The 16,921-nt window shown below is 40.5% G+C and overlaps 1 non-coding gene and 2 pseudogenes across 1 annotated transcript; all 3 read left to right on the forward strand.

Annotated features, from left to right (window-relative positions):
• The first annotated feature begins 12,379 nt into the window (after positions 1 to 12,379).
• Positions 12,380 to 14,172, forward strand: LOC149515343 (18S ribosomal RNA; annotated as a pseudogene).
• A 287-nt stretch (positions 14,173 to 14,459) lies between these two features.
• LOC149515344 (5.8S ribosomal RNA) lies at positions 14,460 to 14,615 on the forward strand. The gene has a single exon (XR_016327193.1). It is a non-coding gene; the product is annotated as a 5.8S ribosomal RNA (ribosomal RNA).
• Positions 14,616 to 14,871: 256 nt separating this feature from the next.
• LOC149515345 (25S ribosomal RNA) lies at positions 14,872 to 16,715 on the forward strand (annotated as a pseudogene).
• Positions 16,716 to 16,921: the final 206 nt, after the last annotated feature.

Consider the following 16,921-nt stretch of genomic DNA (forward strand, 5'->3'; position numbering starts at 1 on the left):
AAATTTTATTTCATTAAGAATTTTCATACATTTCTATAACTCAAAATAAATTTGTTTTGTTAAAATAACAAATATAAAAATAAAATAATAAAAATAATAGGACATAATTTTAAATATAAAAAGTCAAGCACAAACTCTACCTAGATGTTGGAGAGTCTAAGTGTTCTTTATATTTGAAAATCTAATTTTTAAATTCATATTTTATCATCATCTGTATATAACTCATTTTTTTAGAATAATGTGTATATTCATAATTCATACATATGTTTGTCGGTGCTTAGTATTAATTATATTATTCATTTTTTTTACTGCATAAAAAGTTTTCTTAAAAATTTTTAGTTTTGAACAAATAAAATTAAAATAGCATTTCATAAAATATAGTTGTTGGTACTCTGCCTAGATGTTGGAAAGTCATCAATGATTATCATTTACAAAGAGTGTTAGTATATTATTTTAGAAAAATGTTATGATAAATCTTAAATGAAAAGACTATTTTTTAATTCTGCCTTTATGATAAAGACTTTAATGGTATTTCTTTAATTTGAAGATTTTCATAATATTCCTAAATAAAGATTTTTTAAAACTAATTTTATTTCTTCAAAGCAAAAGGAATTATAATTAAATTTCACATAAAAAACCATTTATACAAAATTATAAATAACGTATAATTAATTGATACTGATTTTGTAGGTATTGTGGAGGTGCTAATTATTCCCTACATGTAATTGACTCCCGAACCTAAACTATTTTTGTACACCAAAACTATCTTTTTAATAAAGTTTTAAACTTGTTTTATTGTTTTATTAAAAGATAAAAGTTTTGGGTGATCAACACACCCTAAAAAAATTGGTGGCGATTCCTTATGTTTTTTTCACGATTTTTAAATTTTTACGTCTAGCGATTGAGTCTACGGACCAATACATTACAATAGCATTGTAAGAGCAACCCCCATGGTGAACAAGTTGTGCGAGCCTCTTTGGAGTTTAATTTCTACTGAACGGTGGGTAAAATCATTTACAGATGACTTAAATACATGACAAGGTATTGTAAGTGGCAGAGTGGCCTTGTTGCCATGATACATTGAGATTTAGCCTTTTGTCGCTTCGATTTGTCTCTTTCCAACACACACCAAAGTCCTCTCACTTCATTTTTTTACACCGCACCCCTTTGGTGTTGTTTATGAATGGTGTTGTCCATTACAATCGATTCAACCAGGAAATAACATTACTCCCTCAAGCATTTAAGTAAACAACAACCAAATGCTCTTAGTATTTGTTATATGGATGAACTTGCCCTTGGTACGGGCACTTGCTTCAAACTCTATTGGCATACGTTGGCTTCTGTTGTAGGTTGTTGCCTTAAACACCATTGATAGCATTTGGCCTTTGGGTTGGTGTGGACAATCATATCCAACACTATCGACAAATGCTGGCCTGTTGTTACCTTAGACACCATCAATAGATGCTGGCCCTATGTATGGGAAGTTGCCTTGGACACCATCGCTAAATGCTTGCACTTGGTGTGGCCATTTACCTTGACCGCCTTTGTTACAAGTGAGCCCTTGATATGGGTTGTTGCCTCGAACACTTTTTTGGTAGATGCCGACACTTGGTAAAGCATGTGTACCATGACCCTTCCAACCAAGGCACTTGTCTGCCCCTCAATCTCCATTAGCACCAAATGATGCTCCATGCATGTGTTACATGCTCCGATCCTAAGCCAAACTCCGTGTGACCTTAGATGGGAAATTGACTTTGTGTGCCTAAGTCAACCTACAAAGCTCAAGTACTCAGCATAATTCTAGCTTGTTAAAGATTATGCTACAGAACTAGGCCTTCTAAAAGCCCACAAATCTAATCCTCCCAAGACTGTGTTCAGGTGTGCTCGTACTTAGGTCTAACCATATACCTGTACCTCGATCATTAGTGTCTACGCTTGAGTCTGACTGTGTACCCGTGCATCATTCACCAGTGCTCACACTTAGGCTTGGCTCAATTCTACCAAACCTTAACACTGTGCCTAAGCATTTGGAGTCTTGATCAAGGACATACCATTGTTATGGGCTAGTTCCCTACAATTTGGGCCTCAAGTAGGCCTCAAAGCCTAGTCCCTTTGACTGTTAGATTTTGTTCCATTAGAACTGGAACTACTCCTCAACTCGAAGAGAACCCTTGGGCCTAAACTAGCTTGTGAACCATAACACATGTACATGCCTCGATGACCATCAGGATATGTTGACCCTTGGTCTTAACATATGCTTTAACCACCATCGGCATATGCTAGCCCTTTGTGCAGGTAGTTCCCTCGAACATCATTGGCACATATTAGGTCACACACCACACATAGGTATCCTAGGCAGATTCAAGTACATCATTATATTTTTGCCATGCCAATGCCATTTTTATGGCATGTAAATTCCTATAAGCACTCACCAGCACCCACACCTGGGTGTGGCTCGCTTCTGCCAAACCTAAACACCATGTCTAAGCCTTGGAGTCTTGATCACTACTCGTACCATTATTCTAGGCTAGTTCCTCATGACTTGGGCCTCCAATAGGCCTCAAAGCTTGGTCCCACTGGTTATCAAACTCTATCTCACTAGAACTTGAATTGTTTCTTGACTTGAGAAGAACTTTTAGGCCTAGACCAACTTATAGACTATGACACATGCACATGCTTTGACCACTATCAGGGCATGTTGGCCCTTGGTCTTGGCATGTCCTTTGACCACCATTGGTATATGTTGGCCCTTTGTGCAAGCAATTCCCTCAAACACTATTGGCACATGCTGGGCCATGCTTCACGTACAGGTATCCTAAGCTCAGGCTGCACACCATATGCATGATGACCAAGCAATAAGTGGGTTCAAGCACATCTTTATATTTTTGCTGTGCTAATACCATTTTTATGGCTCGTAAATTTAAGCACTCATTAGTGCTCGCATCTAGGCCTAGCTCAATTATGCTAAACCTAAACATCATGCCTAAGCCTCTGGAGTTTTGATCACTGCTCGTACCACTATTTTGGGCTAGTTCCCCATGACTTGGGCCCCCAATATGCCTCAAGGCCTAGTCTCTTTGGTTGTCAGACCCTGTCTCACTAAAGCTAGAACTATTCCTCAACTTGGAGAGAACCCTTGTGCTTGGACTAGCTGATGGACCATAACACATCACATGCCTAATTGCAATTGGGACATATTAACCCTTGGTTTCCGTACATGCTTCTACCACCATCGACACATGCTGGCCCTTTATGTAGCAAACAAGCCATGTAAGCCTCTTTGGAGCTCAATTCCTTTTGAGCGGCAAGTAAAATCCTTTGTAGATGACTTAAATATGTGATAAGGTATTATAAATGTCAGCGTAGCCTTACTGCCATGATCCACTAAGATTCAGTCCTTTGTCGCTTTGATTTGTCCTTCTTCCTACACCAACTGAAGTCATCTCATTTCATTTTTTACATTGCACCCCTTTGGGGTTAGGGATGAATGGTGTTCTCTATTGCAATCAATTTGGCTAGGCAATAACATCCCTCCCTTAAGCATCCAAGTAAACAATAACCAAATGCCCTTGGTATTAGTTACAAGAATGGGTTTGCCCTTGGTGCAAGCACTTAGCACATGCTAGCCCCTGGTGTAGGTTGTTGCCTCGAACACCATCAACAGCATTTGGCCCTTGTTAGTGCAAGCAATCACATCAAACACCATCGACAAATGCTAGTCCCTGGGTGTGGAAAGTTACTTCGGACACCATCAACAGATGCTTGCATTTAAAGCAAGCACTTGCCTTCACCATATTTGCATAAGAAAGCCCTTGGTATGGGTTATTCCCTCAAACACCTTTTTAGCAGATGATGGCACTTGGTACGACATGTGTACTACAACCCTCCCACCCAAGGCACTTGTCTGCCCCTCGATTACCATCAACACTAAATGACACTCGATGTATGTGTCATGGGCTCTAGTTTTAAGCCAAACTCTATGTCACCTTAGATAGGGAATTAACTTCATGTGCCTAACTTAACCTATAAAACTCAAGTGTTCAGCATAATTCCAATTTGTCAAAGATTGTGCTATAGTACTAGGCCTTCTAAAAGCCTAGAAATTTGATCCTTCCTAAAATGTGTTCAAGCGTGCTCGCACTTGGGTCTAAGCCTCTCGAGTCTTGATCACAGCCTACACCATTATTCTGGGCTAGTTACTCATGATCTAGGCCTCCAGTAGGCCTCAAAGCCTAGTCTTCTTGGTTGTCAGACTTTGTCTCATTAAAACTAGAACTGCTTCTCGACTTAGAGAGAACCCTTGGGCTTGGACTAGCTTGCAGACTATGATACATGCATATGCCTCAACCACTATTGAGATATGTTGGCTTTTGGTTTTGGCATATAATTCAACCACCATCGACACATGTTTGGCTATGCACCATGCACGGATATCTTGGGCTCAGGCCAAGTACCATGTACACCACGATCAAGTAGTAGGTGGTTTCAATAACATATTTATATTTTTTTTGTGCCAATGTAATTTTTATGGCCTGTAAATTCATATAAGCGCTCACCAATGCTTAGACTCAGGCTTAGCTCAATTTTGTCAAACATGAACACCATGTATGAGCTTTTGGAGTCTTAATCACTGCCTGTATCATTATTCTAGGCTAGTTTCCCATGACTTGGGCCTTTAGTATGCCTCAAGGCCTGGTCCTTTGACTGTCAAACCCTATCCCACTAGAGCTGGATTGTTTCTCGACTCAAAGAGAACCTCTTGCTTGGACCAACTTGTAAATCGTGACACATGCACATGCCCTAATCGCCATTAGGACATGTTGGCCCTTATCCTTGGCACATATTTCGACCATTATTGGCACATGCTAGCCCTTTGTGTGGGTAGTTCTCTTGAGCACCATTGGCACATGCTGTGTCACGTAACAAATACGGGTATCTTAGGCCTGAACCATGCACCATGCGTACCATAATCGGGGTAGTAGATGGGTTCAGGCACATCTTCATATTTTTGTCATACCAATGTCATTTTTATGGCTTATAAATTCATATAACTTTCTCCAGCACCTGTACTTAGGCCTTGCTCAATTCTGCCAAACTTGAACATTGTGCTTGAGCCATTGGAGTCTTGATCACTACCTATACCACTATTCTAGGCTAGCTCTCTATGAATTGGACCTCTAGTACACCTTAAGGCTTGGTCCCCTTGGCTATCAAACTTTATCCTACTAGAATTGGAACTATTTCTCGACTCAAAGAAAACCATTGGCCTTAGAGCAACTTGCGGACCATGACACATGCACATGCCCTAACTACCATTGGGACATGTTGGCCTTTGGTTTCAACATATGCTTCGATCATCATCAGCACAAGCTAGCCCTTTGTGTGGGCAATTCCCTCGAACACCATCAGCACATGCTAGGCTATGCACCAAGCATGGGTATCCTGGGCCTAGGCTATGCATATGTGCACCACGACTTGGCAGTAGATGGGTTCAAGTACATCTTCATATTTCTGCCATGCCAATGCTATTTTTATGGCTTGTAAATTAATATAACACTCACCAATGCCTACACCTAGGCCTAGCTCAATTTTGCTAAACCTGAACACTAGGCTTGAGCTTTTTGAGTCTTAATCATTGCATGTACCATTGTTCAGGGCTAGTTCTTCGATACCTGGACCACGAGTATGTCTCAAGGCTTGGTCCCCCTGGCTGTCAGACTTTTTCATGCTAGAACTAGAACTTTTCCTTGACTCAAAGAGATCCCTTAGGCCTGGACTAACCTGCAAATCATGGCACATGCCCATGCCCTAACCACCATTGAGACATGTTGGCCTTTGGTCTCGGCACATGCTTCGACCACTGTCGACACACGCTATCCCTTGGTGTGAGTAGTTCCCTTGAAAACCATTGGTATATGCTAGGCCTTGCACCATAAGCGGGGTATCTTGGGCCTAGGCCACACACAATTCGTACAATGATCAGACAATAGGTAAGTTCAAGTACATCTTCATATTTCTATTGTGCTAATGCCATATTTATGGCTTTTAAATTCATATAATGGTCCACTAAGCCTTCATGTGAAGTTTCATGGCAAGATGACTCGTTTTCTATATTTCATGATTTTTGGAATTTTTCACAATTTGGGATTTTGTGAAAATTTTTTAGTAGTTTTTGGTTCCAAATTTCATTTACGTGATCCATGTATTTTTTTTTTGGCATCTACAAAAAAATTTTGCTAAAAAATCAAAGTGTAAAAGAATTTGTGGCCATTTGAAAAAAGTATCCTTATTTTAGACACATGAATGGCTACCACCTGTGAACTTGTAAAAGCTCTTATACTCTTTAAAGGGGTGTGAGTTGTTGAGGTTTCTTTGGGGATAGGGGGCCAAATAAGGGCTAAAGACTAGCACCCATCACCCATCATGCGCACACACCCATCAGCCTCCTCTCCCAATTATTGGAACCCCTAATACCACCAGTCAGATTCTTTAACGAAGCTCCGACAATGGTGCCCTAGGTAAAAAAAATGTAGAACTAGCACATGCCAAAGCCCAACATATGCATCATGGCCTAGAATTAAACTTCAGCCATGACCTCGACCATTATCGGTACATGTTAGTGCATGGTGTGGGCATATGCCTTGACCATTATCGGCACAAGTTGGCCTTGAGTATTGACATTTGCCTCGACCATCATCAGCACAAGCTAGCCTTTAGTATGGGCACTTGCCTCAACAACTATCGACACATGATAGCTATAGGTATAGGCACATGCCTTAGTCAACATTAACAGAAGATGGCCCTTGGTGCGAGCAGTTGCCCTAAACACCATCGATACATGTTAGCCCTTGCTATGGGCATTTGCCTCAAAGACCATTGGTAAATGCTAGGCCTTGCTACGGGCACATGCCTCGACCACCATCAGCACCCGCAGACCCTTCGTGCAGGATAGGCCTATTTGAAAAAAATGTCTCCATTTCAAATACTTTAATGTCTACTGCTAGTATATTTGTAAAATCTCTTATGCTTTATAGGGGGTGGTTGTCCAAGTCCCCCTTCCCCCCACAGTAGGAGTAGGTGTGCATGATGGAGCTATCATTGCATACATCCATAGCAATGTCTTTAAAGCAAAATTCAGACTATGCATGCCTTCTGGCTGTGTTATCCGATGATTGGTTACTCTAATGACCCATAAATTCTCATGTCCTCGACTAGTTGGCGTGTATGTAGAAAAAAGGCTCAGTAGTGTTGAGCTCAAGCCCATGTGTCATGGGTCACACATTCCTTACACTGAAACCACTCATTCATGTAGCACCAAGACTACTTTTAGTCAAAGTCAACCTTTCTCGAGTCTATTTCTCCATCGGTAAATCATTTCTGATCATTCAAGCTATATACTCTGAGCTTTTCTTGGCTCTAACCCCAAAAGGTCATATATTCCCAAACTTGATAGGGAGGAACCCAATTCCCATCATTATAATCAACTGACGATTCTTAGGGTGGCCCCAAACAACCATCTCTACCCATAGGCATCAAGACCTTGAGCATCGACCCATTTTTCTCATAAAGGCACATAGCTCTAGTGCTCATGATATTATCTTATTCCAACATGGTGAGACCCTAACACCATGCCCACCCAAATCATTCGCAAGCTCTTGTGCCTAGATCCTAAAGGCATAACACAGATGTCGATCCATAGCCAACCCGAATTCACACTAGGCTCGTCTTGTCTCATGAAACTTGCCTACCTACTAGCCAAGAGAGTGGTAGAGAGTTGACACCAATCGTCCCCTTATAAAGAGCAGAAGAGCTTTTCTAGCCATCTTACCAGGAATTGTAAGAATGTCTAAAATGGGGACACTTTCTCTCCAGCCACCTTAAGGCCTTTTTCAACCAACTCAGGGCCTAGTTACTTTTCTCTTGGCCATCATAATTCTAGTATTCCACTCGTTGATCCACTAACCCACTGAAAGGTACCCGTATATGGCTTCGACTGATAGCACTTAACTGGTTATATGGCTCTAAGGTGCCCACCTACTGGCTCACACTTGCCTACACATCTTGGGGCCTAAGGCTTACATTACCTACACACACTATCAACAACATGTTCCTAGGCTTATATTGCCTATGCATAGCTCTAGGACCACTATCTAGACCACAAGGGCTCATTCGTTACTCAGCTTAGAGTTAGTCATAGCAGGACTAAGGCATACCAAGGCCTGACCATGACATTCTCCTCCACTTACTAAGTTGATACCCTTATCAATGGTAAGGCCACACCTAACTCTTTTGTTGCACACTGTTGACATTTTCATATATGTCTCTCATTTATGCCCTTAAGGATTGGGTCGAGATCCCATCACATGAAGCATCACCTATAGTACTCATTCATTATCGATGTAGATGAGTCTCATCCCAACTCCATTGCACCTTTATGCTAGTTTTAAATCTAACCACCAGATTCTATCTCAATTACTTAATATGTATTACTACATCGCTTAACCCATGATCACATCATGTTACGACCTCAAGGCACCTTTGTCATTCATGAACTTCAGTAGAATGAATGACCACTTGCATTGCCACGCATTGGTATGCCCCGCTAGAAGTGACTCATCACACCAACCACATGCCTGTGGCACCGACTATTTGATGCTCCCCTCTAGATGTGGTATTTAGGTCAATCGCACTCATAACCACCAATAATAGACCCTAGCATGGTGGCATTCAAACACTTTGGTCATCTCACAACTTAGGTCTATTCGACCCTCTAAGGTCACCTCTCTAGGTATGGCCCTCTGAATAATTACCCTCATGGCAGCACCTTAATGCATGCTATTCAAACTCAATCACATACTCAATACTCATAGGCTCCATTTCCTTGGCTTAATACCACTAGAAATCACAAGTTCCCTCACTTTTACTCAAACTCAGCTCAGTTTCGCACGCAGTCATTTCTCCATGATGGTTCCACAACTTATTTTCCTTGACTCTAGCATATCTCAAAGGGTAACTCAAAGCCCACACAAAGCTCAATGATCCATTGATCCATCGATCACACTATTCATTGATTGCTTAATCTTAGGGTTCACCAACCCACTCGATACTTAAGTTCCACTGACTTACTCAAACTCATGGCCATCATATTGGCTAAAATCTACTAAAAAAAGTTCCATATTTGGCTCAATCCATCGGCTCAATTTTGCCTTGCTTAAACTCATCCAATATGCTACCCATATTTCACTTGAATGCCAATACCATTGGCTTACTTAACTCAATTAGTCTTTTGACCCATACAACTCAAGGCCTTGTCAACTGGCCAAATTCTCACTTACTTGTTCCACTGAGCTATACACTATTATGGTCCATTGACCACCACATCTCCTAAGGCCTTCCCTCTCGGCCAACACAAGCACGGTTCACTGATTGGCACACTCTCGTGATCCTTTGACCACAAGAACTCATGGTCCATTGACCATCATCAACTCATGGCTTCAATCATCAACTAACTTAAACTCATTTACCTTTGTAAAGTGGCTCAACACTTGGATCCAAAATATTTAGCTCGTACCCTCGTTAAGGTACCTACACCACACAACAAGTGCACATGTTAGTAACTAATCTCAATACGCATAACTTGTGTCCCTAAGGACAGAACTCGCTTCGTCTTACTCAACACCATTTCATGGTGTATGCCTTTTTTGCTTTTCAGTCTCAACATGGTTTTTCCCCTCTATAAAGTCATCACATTCCTACATGCGCTAACACCTTTTGTTAGCTCTAACTAAACTCCCATGCCTTTTCACTTGGCATCTAAAAGTTAACTTAAAGGCCTTCCACCTAGGCTAATTTTTCTCACAGCACACATCAATGGCTCATTCTCGAGCCCATATGGTGGCATTATCACAATCTCATCTCAATAGTTCTCAATGAGCTTTGTATTATCTCAATTTCTTAATATCATGCCTAAACTTAAGGCCATTTTAGTCCTACTGTTGAGCCAAACTAGGTTCTAATACCAAAATGTCATGGGTCACATGTTTCTTAGAGTGAAACAATACATCCGTGTGACACCAAGACTACTTTTAGTCAAGGTTAACCTTTCTCAAGTCCATTTCTTCATGGATAGATCATTTTCGATCTTTTGAGATGCATACTTATGAGCTTTTCTTGGTTCTAACCTCATAAGGTCGTACATTCCCAAAATTAATAGGGAGGAACCCAATTCGCATTGTTATAATCAATCCATAATTCTTAGGGTGGCCCAAGCAACCATCTTTGCCCACAGGCATTAAGATCCCGAGCACCAACTTACCTTGCTTATAAGGGCACATCACCTTAGTTCTTATGATATTACCTTATTATGGCATGGTGAGAACCTAACGCCATGCCTGTCTAAATCATCTGTAAGCTTTTGTGCCTAAAACTTGAAAGTACAGCACAGATGCTAGTCTATAACTAGCACGAAGCCACACTAGGCTTGTCTTGTCCTATAAAACTCATATATCTGGGCCTTAAGCCTTAGCCTCATTCTAGGCTACCTGTACACATGATAGACACTGGACATCATGCCTATCCCACCTTAAGGAACTCAAGTGTGCTACCCTAACCATAACACACCTTTATCGATGGGTCACTAGGGGCTAGAAGCGTGCTTACCTACTAGCTCGCTTATCCCTTAGGCTTAATGGTGCCCCTCTTACGCAAACACCATCTCATGATCGTTGGTTACTTATCGATCTAGCTCAAGAGAAAAAATTGAGAGGCATAGTAAATGTTATCGTTTAACCCTATAGTTTAACATAAAGGCATGATACGAGGTTGATCGGCCCCCACCATCTTTGGGTTTACCATGCCCAAGGAGATACCACGCCACACTCATTACTTAACAATGCTTACCCACTTAACCACCACATGTGCCTAGGAGTAAGTCACTTTATACTAGCTAGGCCCTCACTTGTCGACTAGCCAAAGGGTTGAAAGAGAGCTGACACTAGTCATCTCCTTATAAAGAGCATAAGAGCTTTCCTAGCCATTCTACTAGAAACCATAAAAATGTTTGAAATGGGGACACTTTTCTCCCCAGCTACCTCAAGGCCTTTTTTTAACCAATTTAAAGCCCAATGACCTTTTTCTTGGCCACTATAATTCTAGCATTTCACTCATTGCTCCATCAAACCATTTGAGGGTGCTCACACACAGCTTTGAATGATAGCACCCAACTAACGAACTGACTCCATGGCATCAACCTATTGGCTCACACTTACTTATGCATCTAAGGGTCTAGGGCTTTTACTACTTGTATACACTATCAGCAACATTTTTTAGGCTTACACTACTCATGCAAAGCTCCAAGTCCACTATCTTAACCATAAGGCCTCATCCACTATTCAACTCAGGGTCAGTCATGGTAGGATCAAAGCACACTAGGGCTAACCATGACACCGTGCCTATGGCTAATGCTGCCCTAGACCCTAAACCAAGTCCCTAAATTGGGTAACAACTCCATAGGATGGTGCAAGAAGAAGCTATAATTGCTAGCTTGGTCTAACTAAGTCTCTAGGGTATGTGCTAATCTTATGGTCCCTTCTTATCGACCATAAAAATGCCTTGGCTTAGCCAAGCCTACACATACAGTCAATGCTACCTAAAACCCTAAAAATAAGTCTTCAATTTGGGTAATGTCCCTCTAGATTGGTGGCAGTGAAGTTTACGTGTGCAGTCTTGGCCAGACCAAGCATTGGTAGCATCATGCCATTATTTTTTGTTGGATGGTAGAGGTAGTCTCATTGCCCTTGCTTATGTTTTTCCAGTGTCAAGCGATTATGGCATGGTTTCGTACATCATTTCCTCCATTCACTCTTTGAGTAATCGATTGCGTAGGTCATGAACTAATGTATGTGGATGCTACCATTTATACACAATGGGCATATAAGTGGTGCTATGGTTGTGCATATTGGTAGGCTTCACGGTCGATGCATCAAACTATCAACCTGTCATCCTCTTCAATCTCTCTCATGTGGTCATCATACTCTGAGGGTGTAATCAAGATCTTGTGCTGCATACCTAAATCTATAAAAACTAAATATCTTGCCATCCCTCATCCATTTTATGTATTTAAAAGCTACAAGTTGGACCTTAATAATGCCCTGTGTCCCAAGTGTGCCACCTAAACCTTTGTGGTCGCATTGGTGAATTAGTGTTTGATATTGCTCTTGGATGTAGAACATTTTACAGGCACAAGCTTTCGACCCTTGTTCATCCAATGCTATGTAGTTTATGTGCTCGACACACATGACACTTATGCTCTGTGTTACCTCTCTCTATCATTCAGTCGGTGCATTAAGGCCCATGTGGTGCCAATGTCCTAAAGGAATGCTACCTGGTTGATTTTGCTAGTAGTCATATGCTTGTCTCAAAGATTAAGCCATGCATGTGTAAATATGAACTAATTATGATTGTGAAACTACGAATGGTTCATTAAATCAATTATAGTTTGTTTGATGGTATGTACTGCTTAGATAATCTAGTAATTCTAGAGCTAATACGTGCAACAAACCCTAACTTTTAGAAGGGATACAGTTATTAAATAAAAGGTAGATGTAGGCTTTACTTATTATTTCGATGATTCATGATAACTTGACGGATCGTATGGCCTTTGTATCGATGTTACATCATTCAAATTTTTGCCCTATCAACTTTTGATGGTAGGATAATAGCCTTTTATGGTGGTGATCGATGTGGAGAATTAGGGTTCAATTTTGGATAAAGAGCCTAAGAAACAGCTACCACATCCAAGAAAGGTAGTAGATGTGTAAATTACCCAATCTTAACATGAAGAGGTAGTGACAATAACTAATAATACCGAGCTATAAGAGTCTAGTAATTAGAATGAGTAAAATCTAAATCCCTTAATGAAGATCCATTTGAGGGCAAGTCTAGTGCTAGCAGCTGTGGTAATTCCAACTCTAATAGCATATATTTAAATTGTTGCAATTAAAAAGCTCATAGTTGGAACTAGGTTGGGTCATTCGATCTATCTCATGGTAAGCACTAATCTACTCATACCTACTGCCAGTGATATGCTTATGGCTTTAACTGGTCGGGTCATTCCTCTAGCACTATTACTTTGAAAAAATTAGAGTGCTCAAAGCAGGCTTACGCTTGTATACATTAGCATGGGATAACATCATAGGACTTGTATTTCATAGTTAGAGGTGAAATAATGATTAATCGAATAGTCGAAGGCATTTTTATTTCTTAGTTAAAGGTGAAATTCTTGGATTTATGAAAGATAAACAACTATGAAAGCATTTGCGAAAAATTTTTTCATTAATCAAGAATGAAAATTGGAGGCTCAAAGATGATCAAATACTATCCTAGTCTTAACCATAAATGATGTTAACCAGGGATCAACGGATGTTACTTTTAGGACTCTATCAATACCTTATGAGAAATCAAAGTCTTTAGGTTCCAAGGGAAGTATAGTTGTTAGGCTAAAACTTAAAAGAATTGATGGAAGGGCACTACCAAGAATGGAGCTTGTGGCTTAATTTGACTCAACATAAAGAAACTTACTAGGTCCAAACATAGTGAGGATTAATAGACTGATAGCTCTTTCTTGATTCTATGGGTGATGGTGTATGGCCATTTTTAGTTCGTAGAGTGATTTGTTTGGTTAATTTTGTTAACGAATGAGACCTCAGCCTACTAACTAGTTATGCAAAAGTGATCCTTCAAGGCTAATGTCTTGGGGGACTATGGCCACTTAGGCCAAGAAAGTTTAAGGCAATAATAGGTCTATGATGCCCTTAGATGTTTTGGGCCGCACGTGCACTACACACATGTATTCAACAAGTCTATAACCTTGGCCGACAAGCTTGGATAATCTTTAAAATTTCATCATGATGGGGAAAGATCACTACAATAGTTGGTCTTTAACAAGGAATTCCTAATAAGCATGAATCATCAGCTCATGTTGACTGTGTCCCTATCCTTTGTGCACACTGCCCATCACTCTTACTGATTGAATAGTTTTATGAAGTGTTTAGATTGTGGTGACATGGATGGTTCACTGCCCATAATGTCATGAGAAATCATTGAACCTTATCATTTAGAGGAATCAGAAGTCATAACAAGGTTTCTATAGGTGAACTTACAAAATGATCATTGTCGAAACCTACTCAATGAAAAACCTATGAACCATTAAAAAAACATTGAGGAGGCGAAAGTGCCTCTATACCTTGAGCCCCTTCCAACCCTGGAAAGGCATGATGGTCAATTCATTCTACCTTCAAGATGGATGAGATGATTAGTATCATCGTCGTGGCCAAATAACAAACCACTAATGTGAATACTACTAAGAAATGAGAATGAAAAAAAATGTGTATGCTGCTGCCATCCCGTTCGAGGTGCATGCATGAGCAGCATTGTGACTTCTTTTGTCATGAAAAAAAAATGACTCTCAATAATGGATATCTCGACTTTCACATTAATGAAAAATGTAGCAAAATACGATACTTGGTGTGAATTGTAGAAACTCATGAACCATCAAGTCTTTGAATGCAAGTTGCACCCCAAGCCATTAGGCCGAAGGTATGTTTGCCTAGGTGTCATGCATCATCACCCCTTCCAACCCCCAACCTATCTGGCTCTAGGTGAAGAAGGTGAAAAATGGCCTCTCGTGATCTCATCATTAGTGGTTGGTCCAAAAGTGAGTCTCCAGCAATGATAGCACTGTAGTCGTTGGTGGTAAAGCTCCCAATGTGACTCGTCTTCGGTGATGCATGCTTATTGTCCATCCAGACCTTCTCGAACCCCTTGTATTGCTCAATCAACACTCGCATCATGACCCCAAGTCAGGTAAGATCATCTACTAAGTTTAAATATATCAATAAGCAGAGGAAAAGAAATTTACCAAGATTTCCTTAATAACAGTGAATGAATTGAGAAGAACCCAACTTGAGAATTTAGTGGCTATGACATTCAAATTGTAGTATGAAAAAGCATCCTTAGTGGTGAACCGGGCTTAAGTCCCTTAGAAAGGGGTTTCAAAGAGGGTGAGAGTCCTATTATGCTTAAACCTTATCACATTATGAGGCACTATTTACGAGTTAGGTTGTTTGGAAATGAAGTTGCAATTGGGTGATAAATTTCATTCAAGGTTGAATACGGGTGAGACATTGATAGCAAACAAGTACCATGAGGGAAAGATGGAAAGGACTTTGAAAAAAGAGTTAAAGAGTGCATGAAATTATCAAGAGAGAAATGGATGAAGGCTACCAATATGCTCCAATCAGATGTGGAATGATGAGAGCCAATCCATCGATTAGCTCAGGGCTTGGACAAATGCAGGTCACAACAGTGGCCCAAGCTTGACTTTTCAATATGCTTGTAGAGACATTGTCTTCATGATCATGGAATGTAGCACATGTTATCTCGACATGCCTCAGCACTCATGTACTCTGAGTGTCAACTTATGGGCTTCCCATCTGGTCTATCTTGAAACACTCACCAAGAAGTCTGACATATGTGTGAGCCAATGACCTAGAAAACTCATAAGGCACGAGGAAACTTATTGGTGAAATCCCTTGTTAGTGCACCGTAGATTGACCTTGATCTTTTGAGAATGATTTGAGTGTAAGCATGCCTGTCGAGACCTAAAAGATAGTGAATTATGCCTAAGTAAGGCAAAGCTAGAGGAAAATTTTGGTGGAAGCCTACAATGATATTGACATGCAAATCATTCATCTGACTTGGGTATAGTAGCAAAAGACTTATCAAATCATCTAGTAGCTAGTTCCTTTTGAAGTTTCCCTTAGGATAGCTAGAGCCCTTAGCGAGTTCTATCAGGTAAACCTAATGATTAAAGGCATTGAAGGCACAATGCCCTTGACCAATTCTTAAACTTTAAGTAGGTAGGACGACGTGACTGCTCTGTTGAGCCATGCCACAGAATCAAAAGCTCTAAATGGGCCATTTTTAGTAAGCAAAACTGACGATGCAGGATAAACTAAAAGTAAGGTTACAATGCCAAACTACATGTTAACCTAGAACCCATAAAAGGGTGTTGATTGATTAAGACAGTAAGAAAGTGGGCATGGAAGATAAAATCTACTAAAGAGTGTGTAACAACTCACCTACCAAATCAATTAGCTTTAAAAATGGATGGTGCTTAAGCACATAACCTATACTTGATTGTCAAGGGAAGGGCCAGGGCCTGATAAATAGAAAGGTATGGTGATCACTGCAAAACCTAGGGTGCAAGCTTGGGTGGAATGGTCATTGGTGCAGATCTTGGTGGTAGTAGTAAATATTCAAATAAGAACTTTGAAGGTGAAAGAGGGGAAAGGTTTCATGTGAATGGCACTTGCATATAGGTTAGTTGATCTTTAAAGACAAGGAAAGCCATTCGATAGCACATTCAGAACAAGCTTAAAAAAATCAAGTTAAAATTCTTAAACTAGGATGTGATGACTGATGGAAATGTTAAAGAGTCTAAAGACATCAACGAAGGCCTCGAAAAGAGTTATCTTTTTTGTTTAATAGCTTACCCCTCTTGGAAACAACTTAGCCAAAGGTCGGGTCCAGTGGTCAGAAAAACATCGCACATCACATGGTGTCTAGTACGCCCCTAATGTCCCTTAAAAATCCAAAGGATCAAGTCTAGTCTACTCGTAATAGCATCAAGTTTTTAAGGTGAGCAACCTCTAGTCGATGGAATAATATACGGAAGGAAAGTCGATAAAATTGATCTATAACCTAGAGAAAAAGATTGGCTTTGAGGGTTGGGCATGGGGATCCAAATTTCCAACCCATTGGCTGTCGGTGCACTACTCGAGCTATTCCCACAACAAAAATAAGCCACCGTGTGTTAGTCGAGGGATGGACTGGGAATAACTCCCTTAGAGGCCTTCCCCAA

Source organism: Durio zibethinus, chromosome 13 (genome assembly GCF_047325235.1).
Source record: "Durio zibethinus cultivar Kanyao isolate XHJ-2024 chromosome 13, ASM4732523v1, whole genome shotgun sequence".
Lineage (NCBI taxonomy): Eukaryota > Viridiplantae > Streptophyta > Magnoliopsida > Malvales > Malvaceae > Durio > Durio zibethinus.